Consider the following 15,381-nt stretch of genomic DNA (forward strand, 5'->3'; position numbering starts at 1 on the left):
CATGGTGCAGGAATGGTAGAATAGAGAGAGCCCAGAGAGGATGCAAGGCTGGATGATAAAGACGAGGCTTTGGGCCAAGATAGGGATTGCAGAAAACAACATTACAGCTGATTGCATCCGTGGGGGTATACCTACTGAAGTGATTTGTGATGAATCTACTGGACGTTGATGACTCAAATATTGTCCCAACGTATGGCTGAGCACATCAGTATCAGTATTCAGTCACTGTCATTTTCTTGAAAGTTTGGGGTTATTGTCAATTATTATGCATTAAGTTATGCATTAAGCATTAAGTTTAACAATGTCAGTCATGATCTGCTTCTACTACAGCCATTTTGATTTATCTATACGTGCTTTTAGCATTATCTCACTAACCCACCTCATTAATTAACCATAATTCTCTAGTTTATGTTATTTACTTTAGTCTCTCCTGAGGCAAACGTCTCCTCTCTGTGGAATGAACCAGTGTTTGGAAAAGAGAGTACAGCAAGTGAATAAAAGGCACCTTGGGACTTGATGAAAGAAAGCGAACACTCCATTTCATCTAATATAGATAATGAATAGACATCAACATGATAAGTCTTGGAGTTTGACTTACATCCCCAAAAGCTATACTGCTAGTACAGGGGACTAGATGTAAATGAATTCCTGGGGTGAATTGTAGATATATACATTTTTATAAATTGGAAGAAGCTGTCGTCACTTTTGATCTATATTTCGGAGTGCTGTTGGAGACAGAACCTTCTGCAATACATATTACAGTAAGGTGGTTTTATGTAAATCCCTCCTTAAAAAATAAACATAATATTCCTGAAATAAATTGTATATTGTATGCATATGAATGATTTACATGATCCTGCAAACTTTGAGCTAATCACAGCAATCAAATGAAGCCATTTCAACCAATGCCCCCCCCTTTAAAACCTGGTATCTTGTCAGGCAGACAAACATATGTAATTTTAGGTGTACTAGATCATGGCTGCTAAAAGGAAGGGCATTTTTGCTCAGATATATACTGCATGAGCTAACAACTCGAAGTGAGACTCGAAGGCCATTTTAATGTATTATGTCACCACTATTATCAGTCAAAGAGCAGGAGTTTGTCACACTTTCAGCAGTTTTTGGGGGATAAAGGATGAAAAACTGAGATACCATCAAAATTTAACTGACTACAGTATGCAGTATGTCTTAAGACTTCAAAAACAAACTGGTCAATATAAGTACAATTTATTGTGGTTTTGAGCATTTTATAAAATCAGAATCAGAATCAGAATGGGATTTATTTGCCATGAAAGTTTGCACTGACAAGGAATTTGCTTTGGCAGGAAGGTGCATACAATAAATATCCATGTATATATATATATTAACACAGAAGCGTAACCATGGTTGTTAACCACAATTGTGCATAAAACTGCTGTGATGGCTGCTTTTGGACTGTTGTTTGACCTAGGTTCTCGTCCTACATATGAACAATTCAATAACCTTTAGTAAAAAAAATGACAGGACGTGGACAAAAAGTTTGTTTGCCTACACACAAGGCACTAACTGCTTAAGCAGTGTATGAATGAATCTCAGTACATCTTTGTTTATTGTACAAAGGTTTCCGGCTGTTTCTCAGATTTATTTACACAGAGTTTGAACCCAGGAGTTCCAAAGTCCCAAAAATGTATACAAAAGGGGTTACTTTGATTTTATATAACCATTGCTCATGTCCTGCTTGTTTGCCCCATTATTGATCTGAACGCATTTGGACCATCCGAAGCACACTAATGGAGGAACTCCACTCCATTGGGTGATGGGTTCATACCCAGTACAGATGTTTTATATTATCTTTATTGATGTTTTAATGTTTAAATGTCCTTTAAGATGTCCCTTTCATATACTTTGTGTAAAATGAGTCCAATAGTTTTGAGTGAACAATTTATTTGAATATCTTTAACGTACAGTACAAAGTATTGTACTGTACTCCACTTTGGTTAGAATAGGTTATAGGGTTGAAACAGGTTTTATGTGCATTAGGGTTAGTATAGTGTACTATTTATTGTTATCTGTAATTTAGGAAGTTTAGTATTAGGGTTAGTATAGTCGATTATTTATTGCTATCTGTATATTTAGGAAGTTTCACTTATTTAAGTTCAGCATAGATGTAAATTATGTTCCGTGTACTTATATGTTATGTTATGCCAGGTGCTTGCGTTGTCTTGTCTTAAGAATTTCAGTGCCCAGTCTAACTTTGTGTTGTTCTGTGTACCTGACAAATAAAAGACTTGAACAAAGTGCAATTGTGAGTTTGCCCTACAGAGCAGGAAGGAATGAAAAAGGTGAACAAGTGACAATGTAATAAACTCCACAAAGCAAACATGTACAAACCTAGCTGGCAGGCTTGGAATCCAAGGGCATTTAAGGGCATCTAACCAAAAACGGAAACCAAAAAGTGACAAAAAACAGGCAGGTCTGAACAGGAATGTAACACAGGTAAACTTTGGAAAGGTAGAGGAAAAATAAAGGAGCATTAAGGGTACAGAGTCAGGGTACAGAGTCAGGTTACAGAGTCAGGGTACAGAGTCAGGGTACAGAGTCAGGGTATAGAGTCAGGGTACAGAGTCAGGGTACAGAGTCAGGTTACAGAGTCAGGGTTCAGAGTGTTGGTAAACACTCTGCAGTCCAGGTGTCAACGAAAATGACCTCTGAAAGATTATATTGTTTTATATAAACGTTCAGATATATAAAAACATTAAGATGTATACATACCTCTGATATGTTCTGTGAGCACAATATATTCCATAACATTTAAATCTCCTGTTGATTTGAAAAATAGTAAATGGATGTGCAAAACCACCAATGATTGTGTGTCCATTTCAACAAACATTTATGGTTGATTAATGTTATTGACGAGGCATAGACAAGGAGCTTGTTTACATGTGCAGTGTTTATAAAGCGTAAAGAAAAAAGAAGTACAGAGATCTCCAGCTTTTTATGTGCGCATAAGTTATTTCATGGATTGTTTACAAAGATGTTAATACTTTTACCGTCAGGAATTCCGAAAAGTTAGAGCACCACATAATTTCTTTAGTCATGATGCCCCTACAACCATATAAACTGAGATGACCTCAAGCTTATGAAGTAAACATGTGAGTGTACAAGAGGCTCCTTGGATCTTACAGAACTATTGCTTATATTCTGCTTGTTATTCAAATTATTGATCTGATATGAGCACTGGTGCTTGGCACCAACCAAAGCACACTAATTGAGGAACTCCGCTCCACTGGGTGACGGCTCCATGCCCATTACCTGCTATTTTTTATTAATACAATATCTTTAGAGTAGCAGTTTAAATGGAAACTACTGTTTACATGCCTTTTCAAATGTCCCTTTTCAGTTATTTGATTGTTTTGAATTTATTTGCTTTTTTACTGAATTTATATGGGGGGTGTGGGGGTATTATAAATGTAAAAAAGGCACTGAATGTATTAATTGCTTTCATAATGGATGCTTGCTTAAGTTGATCATTGTAAAAGGCTCATCTATCCCTTGATAATGTGAAATGAGTGATGCAAACAATGATAGATGAGTTCTAATGAAGTGGCTGCTTGATGATTATTGACAGAATCAAACATGTTTGTCATTGGGGTTTCTTTGGTAGATCAAAAACAACCTCTAACACAAACAAAGCTTTACTTTCTGCATTACAAACTCAAGCCATGTTGTGGCTTGTCTGTTCACTGGCTTTTGGTACAAATCAGCCATGTCCCACTTTCACTCACTTTGGTTTCAGTGATGTGTGCAGCCTTCCTATCGTTGCAGCAGTCCAGATGTCTAACTATAGCTAAACAACCCACCAGGACGCTGGTGCTTCATAGGGAAGAGCTTCCTCTGAGGCCTTATCTGTCCAGGACCAGGTGGCACAGAGAACCAGAGGGAGAAGGGGGCTGGCAGACGGGTGAACACACAGACGAGACCTGTTAAAGACAAGTCTGCAAACCATCAATGAGTGGTATGAAAGGTTTCTTGTTCAAAAACAGAGTGAGTTACAGAGATACATAATGACTACTGGGAGGATGGAAACATACTGTACACATGCACACACAACACACACAGTGTCCACACACAGTCATACGTGATCAGTAAGAGATCTTTTTTTGTCCACACATGCTTATTTTCTTTGCCAAGTCAGTGGAGAAGTGGATTCTTTTTTCCGTCCTAGATATCATCTGACTTTCCAGATCCAGCTGCATGGTGTTTAAAGCCAGCTGTTCTCAGTTCATAGAAGCAGATGCTGTATTTACACATTCTAATTATATATATTTTTGTTCTGCTCAAATATTTTAGTAATGCCAGCAACTGAATAATAACAGTGAATTTTCATCAGGGATTATTTCTTGGTTTTACTACTTAAATTCTTAAATGGATTGAAATTAGTATGTGCACTTGAAGAAAATTACATCAATGTATTTTATTTATCAATACAAAATACATTTTGGAGAGATTGGCAGATAGCAGAGAGAGGACATAGGACAGATGGATACTACATTGTGAAGTAAAACATGAAAAAATTCATCCTTAAACATACTTGTTCTGGTCACATTTAAGGGTTTATATAAACACGTTATCTACACATAGTTTACTCAACACACACACAATATGACATCATAGATCTACTGTGTTCAGAACAATGACATTTTGATAACTGTAAATTAACTATTTGTTCCACATCTTAATGTACCAGTGTTTTGGGTATACAGGTGACTATAGGTTTACGATAAAAAGTTATTTTTCTGGGTGGATAATCCAGTCAGATATTTTTAAGGATTGTTTAAAGTGTATGTTGTATTTACCTTGGAATTAGTGGTACTCATGAACACACCTACAGTGTGGTGAATGGAGTTTTGGTCTTTGGACTTCAGCCATAATACATATCTGACAAATGGCCTGCAGTGTGGTAATGTAATAATAGCCCTCTCCCCTCACAACACATTGATGGCAAGATTAATTGGTGGGCAATATATTATTAGCCTACCAATTACAAACATATATCATTTGTTTGTTGCTCATTTCTTCCTCCCCTGAAAGTCAAAACAGAAATTGTGTAACAGAGCTCTGATCATTTTTAACTCACACCATTTGTAAGTGCAAGCCAGCACTTAGTCATTTCTTGCTTTCAGACTGTTTACAACTCTCCTCATTTTTCATTAATCTCTCACAGTCTCTGGGCTTACAGGCAGTTTGGCACATCTATGATATAGCTCTTTCTGAAAACATTTTTGGTCATAGTTATAGATGGATCAATTTTTTATTTGCATGTCAATTTTTGTCACCGGCACGTAATGGATGTGGGAAACTTAGTTCAAGAACAAAATGCATAACCTGAAGTACTCGCCTCCTTTTTCTTTGTCATTAGTTCTCTTATCACTAGTCCACATATATCCTGGACATTAAAGAGCAGAATACCACAGCCAGCACTGTGTATCTCCACACTTTCACAGATCTATGCATTAAAAAGGATTTTGTTGAGGGCAATTATTACCGGTAGTGGCATATGTTAGAGAGCCAGATGAAGTGGAACGGAAACTTTGGACAACACAGCCTGGCTGGAATAAGCTGGAGGGAGGATTTTGCCATGGCTGCAGAGAAAGATGGTGAAGGAGGGAGGGAGAAAGAGAGAGTTGCATTTCAAGCCTTTAAACAGAGTGCTTTTCAGGGCAAGCCCTTTATCGGTAATGTACAGGGCAAGACCACATCCAACTCATTGATGGACAGCAGTAGCAGCAACAGGAACAAGCTGCCAAGACCAAATTTAATATCACTGGAATGTGACTGAAATACATGTTTTCCACTACATTGATGATATAAAAAGAGACCAAAGTATCTGCCATAGTATTACCATGTATGGCATTTAAGAACTGCACATGCACCTACAACCATTAGCTACAGATTTCACATACTGTAGCATCCACAAAGAGTCACGTTACAGATTTTTCCAGCACCAGGGACAGTGGCCCAAGGAGCGTCATGGCCTGCTCATTGGCCACGTCTTCAGGCTTAACACTCCATCCTCCGCTGATGAACAGCACGGCTGCCACTCAGCCAATTAGCAGCACATCCCTCCACAAAGCAGAGCCGACACAGCTCCAAGGGAGCGAGAAAGGCCTCGAGCTACTGGGGCGGGAGGCATCTTGGCTCCGGCACCAGAAATGTTAAAAGACTTGTTCTGTTTTGTAGTTCACTAACCGGCCTGCGCTGCTAGTCTGGGCGAAGCATGGCTCCCTGTAAGAGAAGCCCTCAGTGGAGGTTGACTCCTGTTCTGTTTTGAACAGGCCTACCTTTATGAATTATGCACTTGGAGTTCACACATCTGAAGACACAGCAACATCTAGAACTGATTTGACTGCCTCGAGTGGTACCACAACCATTCTGGTAGACATTGATCACTTCTCCAAGGGCTGCAAATTCATCCACCCAAAAGGTGTCTCCACCACAGACTTTGACACAGCAGAGGCCTCGTTTCATCACGTGTTCCAGACACACTGACCTTCTGCCCCTAAATTAATTATTGCCCTCAAATCACTTTTCACACTTGGAGGGCAAATGTCATCCTAACATTAGGATACCACCCCCAATCCGACAGTTAAACTGAACGAAAAAGAGTTGAGCAAGTTCCTGCCCTGGCTCAGAACTCCCTGACTATCTCCTCCACTGGTCTCTCTCCCTTCCAAGTTATCAGCCTCCCCAGTTTCTGTGGACCGACATACTCTTGGATGGCCCCCAGTGAATGACTGGCATAACATTGTAGAGTAATGGTGGGCAGCACACGTCCTGCTCCAGTGCTATCAATCCCAGGCAGCATGTGGATATCCACCCTCAATCTCCATCTCCGTTTTCCAATCACTCCCTGTACATGGATCCCCCCTCCGAACGCAGCCACAACGCTGCCAAGTCTTGTTTTCTTCTGTCTTTCTTTTTACTTTTGAACCTGTCTTCTCATGAAAATGTCTGAGTAGAAATGGTTAAGTTACACTGCTCAAGACCTCCAAAGATGCCCAAAGTCTTTCAGACAAACCTAATTGTTACATTGTTGGACTAATCTTTGGTGGCCAAGCCGCGAAGCGCGAAGCCACCTTAAGTGTTTCTACGTATTCTTATTATTATTATTATTATTACACATCTTCTTCTGCCATGGGAGTCTATGGCAGCCCCTAGAACCAATTGGTCAGAAGTTGTGAATTTTGGCACACTATTTGGGACCATTCCCCTCATCAATTTCACCAAGTTTCATGTCTCCCATTCCAACCATCTAGCGCCACCAATGGGTCAAAGTTGAAGGTGTGTTTACACATGTTACTTTTGAACCATATGCCCCATTGTCCAAAATGAGGTATCGTTGGATTTCCTGGATCAAGACGAGTTCAACGCACTCTATGACATTATACCCAGTTCTATAGATTCTCAGCTATTGTTAATGTAAAGGAAAAGCGTTTTTTCGCTACTCCTCCTACAATTCTTGTCGAATCTTCTTCAAAATTGCCACAGATGATCTTCAGACCAAGCCTCACAAAAATTATCCCCTGGAGCTTTGATTTTCGCAACCGTTTGTTATATACAGCCACATCAAATTGATGTGGCTGAATTGATGTGGCCGCCATTTTGAATATAACGTTTTTTCGCTACCTCTCCTATAAGGTTTGTCCAATCTTCACCAAATTTGGCACAGATCATCTTCAGACCAAGCCACACAAAAGAAATCACATGTTTTTTAGACTTTCTACACTCGACTGGAACAGCCAATCAAAGTCATCAGCCAATCAAAATCGTCAACCAAGCCACCATAAAAGAAGTGAGGTCATATCTCAGCACCTCTTTACTGCATTGACAACAAATTTGGTACAGGGACGAGGGACCCTGTTCTAAAGAAGTCCAAAATAGGTCATGCCATTTCACCTCTAGGTGGCGCTGCAATAGGCAAACATTTTCAGACCAAGCCTCACAAAAGACATCACATGGCGTTTTGATTTCTGCAACCGTTTGTTAGTTACAGCCAATCAAATTGAGCAACTGATCTGGAAAAAGGAAGTGAGGTAATATCTTAGCCAAGCTTTGATGCATTGACTCCAAACTTGGTGTATGGACTCAAGGCCCTCTTATTAAGAGGTTTGAGACAGGTAGTGTCATTTGACCTCTAGGGGGCATTACAATAGGTAGGATTGTGTTTTGACCAATAACTGTTGATTTGTTTGGCGTATTTAAGCAATTCCTATGTCTCGTGATATCTTAGGAGATCCCGCGTCTGATGCATGTTAACGCGTGATACCAGACGAATGGATGAGGCCGCCATTTTGAATGAATGAATAAAACTTTTTTCCTTACTCCTACACAATGTATCCAATATTCACCAGATTTGGCACAGATTATCTTCAGACCACAATCACCTTGCCATGTAAAAATATGACTGAATTACAGCTGTTTAAACTCGGGCCAAATCTGACCATGCGTGCCACAGGAGAAACGGCTTCCTTTTTGTATTCAGTAACTGTACACAGCAATTCCCAGTGCTGATAATGGCTCACTGGGATAGACTGGCTCCGTTGAAGTGCAAGGTCGTAGGTTCGAATCCAGGCAAAGTCTCAGGCATGTCATGATACTGGTTTATCTGTTTAGTGAAGCCAGGTATGTGACAGTAGCTGTCGAGCAGTATAATCATAATGGCCACGATAATGTTTCATTCTCAGGGGATTTATACTCATGAAGAATCCGATTTATTGTGCTTTGTAGATATAGTGAATCTACATCTAGCCAGTGCATCGGATTTCTTGCATCATAACTTCTGAACAGATTTGTCATAAATCACAAGATTGGTCTCTTCTGATTCTACGTGGCATACCAAGTCGAAATATATCACATTGTCCCGTGTCCACCATTTTGGGCGTCGGCCATTTGGAATTTTCATAAAAACATACTTTTTTGAACTCCTCGTTTGCCGTTGCTCCTATTTTCATGGACATGTAATCAAATCATTTTCAGACTACAATCACCTCGATTTGTCAAAATATGACTGAATTACAACTTTTTATACTTGGTTCAAATCTGACAACGCTTCCCACAGGAAAAACGGCTTACTTTTTTTTACATAGTAACTGAACACAGTAATTCCTTGCACTGAGAATAGCTCACTGGGATAAGACGGGTTCCTCTGAAGTGTAAGGTCATAGGTTTGAATCCAGCCAAAGTCATCACGCATGTCATGATACTTGTTTATCTGTTTGGTGAAGCCAGGTATGCCACAGTAGCTGTCTAACAGTATAATCATAATGGTAACGATAATGTTTCAATCTCAGGAGATCTATACTCAAGAAGAGTCAGATTTATTGTGCTTTACAGATATGTGTCCTCTAACCTCTAGGGGGACGATCCCATGTCTGACACATGTTAACTTGTGATACCAGCCAAATTTATGCCGCCATTTTCATTAATTAATAAAACGTTTTTGTCCTACTCAAAATGTATCAAATATTCACCAACTTTTACACAGATTATCTTCAGACCACAATCACATTGACATATCAAAATAGGACTGAATTACAGCTGTTTAAACTTGGGACAAATCTGACAACCGCTTGCCACAGGAAAAATTCTTTATATTTTTACGCAGTCACTGAAAGCTGATTTCCAGCACTGAGAATAGCTCACTAGGATAAATTGGTGTCCTGGCAACGTCAGAGGTTCAAATCCAGCCAAAGCTGACAAGCTTGTCATGTCTCTGATTCTCTGTTTAGCGAGACTATAAGCCACTGCAAAGAAAGCCAGGTAAACCGCAGTCACTAGATGTCGAAAGTTTCTTCTGGGTCATCTGACCTGCTTGGCCACCACATTGCTGCTTGCAGCTATGTTTTATCTTTGTTTTCCTCAAACCTGATGTAGAACAGACCATTTGGACAAACAAAAGATAAGTGCATAACAACAACATTGGTTACAGGGTGATCTTAATTACTGTCTTGATGCATTTCCATTGAATGGTGTCATCACGTTGCTGTCAAACTGGCACTATATCTATTTGTTCTCTCCCATCAAATTGCGAGTCTGCCTTTGAGTATTTTTTTCTTCTTCTCCGATGTATCTCGAAGATGGATTTATTCCAGGTCTTTTTTCACACAATTAGAAAGGACTAATTACTCCCAGACTCTGTCTGGTATAAACTCATTACCCCTCTCTTAATGAGCATGGAGAAAATCTCTCAGAGCTTCCCTCTTTTATACCTCGCCTTGCTTCTGGCACATCTTAACACATAATATAATACAAGAAATGTAATGGCCATATGCTCAAATACAGTTGTGTGTATTTGTATGTGTGTGGGTACTGCAGCCTGTAGAAATGAATTGTCCATTGGGCTTGATTCCAAGATTGATGAATTAAAAGCACATGTGACAAACAGGACTGATGGCACTGCAGAAAGACAAGGAAGAGAGATTACCAGTGTGTCAGCAGGGTTGTATAACGACATGTAAATCTGCTTGCTAAGAAGAGGAATACAAGTGTGCACAGGGTACACTTCAGTGGTGATCTGTGCTTTCTGTCACCAAAGGCTACTGCAGAAAGACACTGTATTTTACAATGAAAGAGATACACACAATGGGACACAATGCGCTGGCATGGATCATGAGTTTCTCTATCCCTCGAAGAGGTATGAAGAGAAGTGACCGTGGTAATGGCCTGTTAGGGAGTCACCATTGGAACCACGGACCATGGCCATACATTTGAAGAGACTGCTGTTCTGAATAATAATTATGACACGCTTGACCTTGATCAAACGGAATGAGGTTGGCATCAGTCAAGCCATTTTTAGTAGAACCGTGTGCATTGGCTGTGTTTGTGTATGTCTGATAGACATAACGATGCAGTAGCACCATGTCAAGTTCTCAGTTACATGGATCGGTGATCCTATCCATGATCCTGTTCCTGTGTTCATGGTTTCACTGGACCTTGATGCCGATGCCGTTGTCGATTGAGAAGTGAAAAGTTGAAAAGTAAGACCCAAGTAGATTCCCATTCATTTTTGTTTCTGGATCAGGAAACAGTACAGTAATTGAGAAGCAGATGTCGGGTGTCTTACGTAACATTTTAACACTCCACATCACCAACAGACAGAGTCAGGCAAACACTTACATACTCCATTCAAGCGCTAACACACAGTCTGTGGAACTGTAAACTGAGATGTCTGAAGTACAGGTTCTATTGCAGGAGAATGAGGCAGGTGTACTTAGTGTGGAACTGGTGAGGCAGGTGTTCTTAGTGGTGGTTACCAGCGTCTGGATGACAACAAGCCTCACTGCTGTGATTATAGCAACTCAGGAGCACAGACCGTATGTACTTTATAATGATGTATGCATACTTAACAACTTTTGGATGAATACGATGTGGCTGACAAACAAGATGTTTTCTGTAAATTCATTCATTCTTTCTCTGTCTCTGTGAATTTGATATGTCCATCCAGGTACATCCAGGTACTTCTGTACAACACACGATGCAACTTGATTGCTGCAGCATGTATGATAAATGTACATAACATGTCATGCATGTCAGAATAAAATTGGTTTTATTGTTAAAGTTGCTGATGTAAAAAATATATAATACATGTTGGATGTCCCTTTAGTTGGCAAAATATTAATTCAGGCCATTGCTGAATTGATGCTTTGCCAGTAAAGATTTTATTAAATTAAAAAGCTAAAGAAAAACATGAGGCCATAAAGATGTTGCTGATCAAAGGCGTTGGTACTTAAACCATTTTTACATTGTTTATATAGGATAGGACATACTATGAGGAGATTGCTGAAGTTACTGTTATGCCTACTAACTGACATCTATAATTCATATTCAATAACTAGAGACAATCTCGGTATCATATTAACATGCAGTATGTTGATTGGTCAGAGAAACTACAGGTACACATGTTCACCCATAGGAGAGGTGACAGGATGATCTGTGTCAGATCAGGATAGTTTACCCAGCTGAAGGAACGTGCCCAACATGAAGACAATAGTGACAGGAAATATACATGATGGCTCCCCAAGTTTGTATTGAGCTCCCCAACTGCATTTTTTTTGTAACTCAGATTTTGGCCCCAGGTTAGAACCCACTCACCTCTGTATATTTACACAAGATTCATATTTTAACTGAGAAACTCACTTGCTCATAGCTTTTTTTTTCTCAAACTAGACTTTAAAACAAATACTCCCCTATATTGCAAATAATATCCCTATAAAAAAAAATCTGTACAATGAGAGACAGGGAAATAAACTCAAGCCTGGGGGTTTTGCAGTCTTGCATGAATCTATTACTTTTAAAGTACTGCTGTAAACCAGATACAGTGTGGTTTGCCAGCAGTAGCAGACTATATTGTGGGTCAGTTCTTTTGATTTGTTTGGGTTGGCTGGATGTTGATACAATATTCTGTGACTTATTTGAGGCAGTCCAAAGTTGACATCAGATTAATGTGTCATGAGCCTCATCATGTGAGCATCAATGGTTCTTGTTGTCATATTACCCACTTACAGGGTTTTATTAGCTGATCAAGGTCCTTAAATCACCTTCATTGTACAGCACATCCCATCCTCCCTTTCCCCTGGTTGGTCACCTCATCCATAGGCAGATGCACGACCTCTGACCTCTGCAGATCCAGTCACATTAACTCAACTCCAGCCTACACATACTGTATCTCCTTGACCCCTCAGACACATATGCTGGAGGAAATAATATTTAACTGAAATAATATTTCAACCATATATTATGTCAACACATATGCATCCTAGCATGAAAAAAAAGCAGTGCCCAATGTTATGTACTTTACCAGTTGCTACTTAATATACTTTAAGTTTATTGGAAATCTTTTTACACACTTTATTCTGCCATAGTACTTGGGCAGCTCATCACGTCATCAGCTGATGTCACTCACACAATCAACCACAGGTGTGCTAATTGAGGGTCCATGCCTCCCCCTTCAGAGGACTCGAATAGTGCATGTATTAATAGACCCGGACACACATGCTCACACATCATACATTGCTGTGAACCTGTATATGATGTAATTTCTGACACCCTCCTCCTTCGCCAGCTCCTCCATACTGTAGTCTTTATTTTCACAACAAAATGTTGTTAATGTTATGTGAAGCATAACTACTTGATTGAAACTATTCCTGTCCACCGGGGAATCTTATATTCTATGCACCCCGCATGGTTATTGTATGTACTTGTGGTAAGCTAGCTATGCTCCAAGGTAGGGAGTTTCCCCTTAGATTCACCCACACTGCCAAAGACAAACCTATTTCCATTGGAATTAATGGTTAAATCAATATGTGACTTGACAAAAATGTATCAATGTTTAAATTCATGTTTGTCTTAGAACTGCCATTAGAGATTTTTTTTTTTTATAGAATTCTTACATGTATTACATTTACATATTTTGTAAATTATTAACTATTGACTAAAACTAGAAAGTTTGATCATATAACATTGACTCTTATCTCTTTACACTGGCTCCCTATCCAAGCCAGAGCTGATTTCAAAGTTCTACTACTAACTTACAAATCTCTGCATGGATTGGCACCACTGTACCTCTCCGGTCTCCTTGCACCCTATTGCCCCGCAAGGTCTCTAAGATCTCAAAATGCCGGCTATCTGGTAATACCCAAAGTTAAGAAAAAAACTGCTGGAGGTAGGGCGTTCTCATATAGAGCACCTCTTCTTTGGAACAAATTACCCATCTCAATTAAGGAAGCTGATACTGTCTCGACATTTAAAACTAGATTAAAAACGTTCTTGTTTAGTCAATTCTATGATTGTTAAAGGGAAGTATGTGTGTACTTTCTATGTAAACCTGGGATGTGTGCTTGCCTATGTGTGTATCACATGTAACTTTTAAATTTTAATTATAGCTTATGTTCACATTGCCCAGCTAGATGTTACAAATAAAGTAAACCTGTTACTGTATATTGTTAGTATTATTATTATTATAGTTCCGTTGCTGTATATTGTTACTGTTATAGTTTTTATTACTAGTTGGAGACAACGGGGGACTGGCTGTTTTCATCCTTATTCGTATAAGTATAACCTACTTTAGAGTTCTTTCCCCTGGAACAGATTTCATGTTCCAACTGAGGGGGGCTGTCGTTGTTTTGGTGTGTGGGGCTGCATCAAATACCTTTTTTGCTCTGTTAAATTGCTGCACTAGTCCACACTTGACCGGTGGGGATCTCATTCTATTTTGACTGTAACTGTTAGCTGCTCCTGGCATTCTCTAATCCCTGCTCTCCTCTCTGTCCCCCCCCCACACATTCCCTGTGGTGTGGGGGGTTTGAGCTGTCAGGACCTGCTTGGTCGTCGGTCTGCCAACGCTGAACCAGGTCGTCACCCGGAATCCAGTCTCCATGACGGCCAACAGCGAGTTTCCCGGTCCCATCCAACGTCTATAAAGCCGAACAATGGATTTTGGTGTTTCAAAACCCATTGACACTGTATGACTATGTTTAGCTTGTGTTCTGCTCCTCTCTCTTACCAACCGTCTCTGGAGGAGGGGATCCCTCTCTGAATTGCTCCTCCCAAGGTTTCTTCCATTTTTTCTCCCGGTGGGAGTTTTTCTGGGAGTTTTTCCTTGTCTTCCTTGAGGGTTTAGGTTGGTTGAGGGGCAGTTCTATGGGCGCATGTGAAGCCCTCTGTGACATGCTTGCGTGTAAAAAGGGCTATACAAATAAATTTGATTTGATTTGATTTGATATTTTTGTCCTATTAAAGGTGTTCATAAACTCTTCTTTCCCCCAACCCTTACCCAAATCAGGTCCCCTAATTATGTAAAAATTGCTAACAATAGACTTCCAGAGATTATCTGGAATTAAAATATGATTTTGAGATTAATTGAAGGCTTATAAACCATGGTGTGAGAATTGAGAGCAACCATTATCCGGGTCCACCGAAAATAAAGTGTCCGGATATCAGCACTTACAAAGCACATCAGAATTGACTGTTGATTGGAAGTGGTTTAAGGAAAGGGGAAGTTTTACCAATTACTACAGAAACATATAGCCACAGTAAAATGTATGAGGCATACAATTATTTTAAATAAAAATGCACATTACAAATAACTCAACAGATTGTGCTACAATTAAAATGAATAATGGCCATCATTTTTCACACGTTTCTGGTTTGTATCAATTTCGGTAATATGACTTTTGACAAAAAAAGGTGATAGTGTTAATTCCATAATTATTTCCCACGTAGACTCAACCATTTACAAGAGCATTACTCATGATAAACTGTTGGAAACCATGTAATTATGATTTACTGAACAAGGAAAGGGAAATAATTGTTCTGTAGCATTCAACTGTCATGGCCTCTGAAAAG

This window comes from Hypomesus transpacificus, chromosome 14 (genome assembly GCF_021917145.1).
Source record: "Hypomesus transpacificus isolate Combined female chromosome 14, fHypTra1, whole genome shotgun sequence".
NCBI classification, from domain to species: domain Eukaryota; kingdom Metazoa; phylum Chordata; class Actinopteri; order Osmeriformes; family Osmeridae; genus Hypomesus; species Hypomesus transpacificus.